The sequence below is a fragment of the Pan troglodytes genome, chromosome 1, assembly GCF_028858775.2.
Source record: "Pan troglodytes isolate AG18354 chromosome 1, NHGRI_mPanTro3-v2.0_pri, whole genome shotgun sequence".
Lineage (NCBI taxonomy): Eukaryota > Metazoa > Chordata > Mammalia > Primates > Hominidae > Pan > Pan troglodytes.
The window spans coordinates 67,290,335-67,294,299 of record NC_072398.2 but is presented as its reverse complement, the minus strand read 5'-3'; positions in this window follow the sequence as shown (position 1 = coordinate 67,294,299).

Sequence of the window (3,965 nt, the reverse complement as noted above, 5' to 3'; positions counted from 1 at the left end):
AAAATAAGTGAAAACAGCATACTAACCATACTGTTTGTGATAGGACTATATACTGTAGCTCCTGCCAGGATGAAAATCCTAATCACATCAACCTTCTTTCTATCTTCCTTCCTTTTGACAGCAATTTACTCCTACCTCTAACTCAGACTCGATAAAATGATCTCATTTTCCAGAGTACCCTCTTTACCTTCCTATTTGCTCTTTGCCTATGTGTCCCTCCTGCTTCCTTGGATACCTCATACAATCACCCCTCCCCTTCCACTAGCTCCTAATTACCTCTACAAGGCTCTCAACTTAACTCGCTCTCTGTTAAACCAGTCCAATCCTTCCCTGGCAAATGACTGTTGGCTTTGTATCTCTCTATCAATCTCTGCCTACATTGCCACTCCCATTCCCACAAAAAACTGGGTCTTTACCAACTTAACCTATCACCCTCATTATGAAGGAAAAAGACCCTTTCTGACTTCTAAATATGCAATCATTAGCTGACTTCCCCATATCTGATGGACCAAGAATACCCTAACATGACGTGCAATCCAAATTTTACGTTCTTACATTTCCAACCTCACCTATTACACAAGAAATGAAAACCCATACAAGGCCCTGTAACCATGAATACTATCTTAACTTTCCAAGCCCCTTTATGCATCCAATGCAACCTGTTATCAGGCCTGCCCCTGGGGCACCTACTACCGCATGAGTGTAATTACATCCTACGACTTCAAGCCCCAACTGATCATAGTAACTTCTGAGTCACCCAAACAGCTCCATTCAGATGGCTTGTCTGCTTCTCAGGGCCCCCCAAAATCATCACCTCCTCCCCGCTTAACAAACAGTCCAGGTTTTCTAATGGCAAACATACTCCCTGCATGACCATTCACCCCTGGACCCCACCCTCCAGCAGCGCCCCCACCACTAGTGAATGCCTTCTTATCCCCTCTTTCAATCATTCTCTCAAATGGTTCCTAGTGGATACAAAACTTCTTTTCTCCAGTGGGAAAATAGAACACAGGGAGCCACTCAGTTTGCTCCCAACACCCCTTTCCAGCCACTCACTGGAGCTACCTTGGCAAGTACTCTAGGAGTATGGGAAAATGAAAACAACAAACTCACACACCTGTTTAACATGCATAACTAGTTCTGTCTACCCAGCCAAGGTATATTCTTCTTATGTGGAACATCGACCTATATCTGCCTCCCCACTAACTGGACAGGCACCTGCACCTTAGTCTTTCTAAGTCCCAACATTAACATTGCCCCTGGAAATCAGACCTTATCAGTACTCCTCAAAGCTCAAGTCTGTCAGCACAGAGCCATACAACTAATACCCCTACTTATAGGGTTAGGAATAGCTACTGCTACAGAAACTGGAATAGCCACTTTATCTACTTCATTTTCCTACTACCACACACTCTCAAAGGATTTCTCAGACAGTTTGCAAGAAATAGCAAAATCTATCCTTACTTTACAATCCCAAATAGACTCTTTGGCAGCCATGACTCTCCAAAACTGCCAAGGCCTAGACCTCCTCACTGCTGAGAAAGGAGGACTCTGCACCTTTTTAGGGGAAGAGTGTTGTTTTTACACTAACCAGTCAGGGATAGTATGAGATGCCACCCAGTGTTTACAGGAAAAGCCTTCTGAAATCAGACAATGCCTTTCAAACTCTTATACCAACCTTTGGAGTTGGGCAACATGGCTTCTCCCCTTTCTAGGTCCCATGGCAGCCATCTTGCTGTTACTCGCCTTTGAGCCCTGTATTTTTAGCCTTCTTTTCAAATTTGTTTCCTCTAGAATCAAGGCCATCAAGCCACAGATAGTCTTACAAATGGAGCCCCAAATGAGTTCAACTAACAACTTCTACCAAGGACCCCTGGACTGACCCACTGGCACTTTCACTGGCCTAGAGAGCTCCCCTCTGGAGGACCCTACAACTGCAGGGTCCCTTCATTGCCCCATCCAGCAGGAAGTAGCTAGAGCGGTCATCGGACAAATTCACAACAGCAGTTGGGGTGTCCTATTTAGAAGGGGGATTGAGAGGTGACAACATGCTGGCAGCCCTCGCTTGCTCTCAGCACCTCCTTGGCCTCGGCGTCTGCTCTGGCCATGCTTGAGGAGCCCTTCAGCCTGCTGCTACACTGTGGGAGCCCCTCTCTGGGCTGGCCGAGGCTGGAGCCAGCTCCCTCTGCTTGCGGGGAGGTGTGGAGGGAGAGGCATGGGTGGGAACCAGGGCGGTGCGCAGCGCTTGTGGGACAGCGCGCAGCGCTTGTGGGACAGCGCGAGTTCTGGGTGGGCATGGGCTTGGTGGGCCCCGCATTTGGAGCGGCTGGCCAGCACCACCAGCCCCGGGCAGTGAGGGGCTTAGCACCCGGGCCAGCAGCTGCAGAGGTGGCACCAGGTCTCCCAGCACTGCCAGCCTGCTGGCGCCATGCTTGAATTCTTGCCGGGCTTCAGCCGCCTCCCTGCAGGGCAGGGCTCAGGACCTGCAGCCCACCATGCCGGAGTCCCCCAGCGATGGGCTCCCGAATGGCCCGAGCCTTCCCGATGGGTGCCACCCACTGCTTCGCAGCGCCCGGTCCCATCAACCGCCCAAGGGCTGAGGAGTGCAGGCACGTGGTGTGGGACTGGCAGGCAGCTCCGCCTGCAGCCCTGGTGTAGGATCCACTAGGTGAAGCCAGCTGGGCTCCTGAGTTGGGTGGGGACTTGGAGAAATTTTATGCCTAGCTGGAGGATTATATATGCACACACCAATCAGCACTCTGTGTCTAGCTCAGGGTTCGTGGATGCACCAATCAGCACTCTGTATCTAGCTCAAGGTTTGTAAACACACCAGTCAGCACTCTGTGTCTAACTCAAGGTTTGTAAACATACCAATCAGCACCCTGTGTCTAGCTCAAGGTTTGGCAATGCACCAATCAGTGCTTTGTGTCCAGCTAATCTAGTGGGGACTTGGAGAACTTTTGTGTCTAGCTAAAGGATTGTAAACACACCGACCAGCACCCTGTATCTAGCTCAAGGTTTGTAAATGCACCAGTCAGTGCTCTGTGTCTAGCTAATCTAGTGGGGACTTGGAGAACTTTTATGTTTAGCTAGAGGATTGTAAATATACCAGTCAGCACTCTGTGTCTAGCTCAGGGATTGTAAATGCACCAATCAGCACCCTGTCAAAACAGACCAATCAACTCTCTGTAAAATGGACCAATCGGCTGTCTGTAAAATGTGCCAATCAGCAGGATGTGGGGGTCAGATAAGGGAATAAAAGCAGACTGCCCGAGCCAGCAGCGGCAACCCGCTTGGGTCCCCTTCCACACTGTGGAAGCTTTGTTCTTTCGCTCTTTGTAATAAATCTTGCTGCTGCTCACTCTTTGGGTCCGCACCGCCTTCATGAGCTGTGACACTCACCATGAAGGTCTGCAGCTTCACTTCTGAGGCCAGCGAGACCACAAGACCACCAGGATGAATGAACAACTCCAGACGGGAGGAATGAACAACTCCAGACACGCCACCTTAAGAGCTGTAACACTCACCGCAAAGGTCTGCAGCTTCACTCCTGAAGCCAGCGAGACCCACCAGAAGGAAGAAACTCCGAACACATCCAAACATCAGAAGGAACAAACTCCGGACACGCCACCTTTAAGAACTGTAACACTCACCGCGAGGGTCCACAGCTTGGTTCTTAAAGTCAGTGAGATCAAGAACCCACCAATTCCCGGACACACAAAGACCATAAGTAAATGTCTAATGTTGCATGTAGAGGAACTAAAAAAGTAAAAACTAAACTGAAGATTAATGGAAAAAAAAGAAATAATAAAAATCAGAGCAGAAGAGATTTTTTAAAATACAAAAAATTAATGAAATGATGAGTTGGCTTTTTGAAAACATAAATATAATTGATAAACCTTTAGCTAGACTAAAAAAGGGGGGACAGAACTCAAACAAAATCAGAGATGAAAAAGGAAACACCA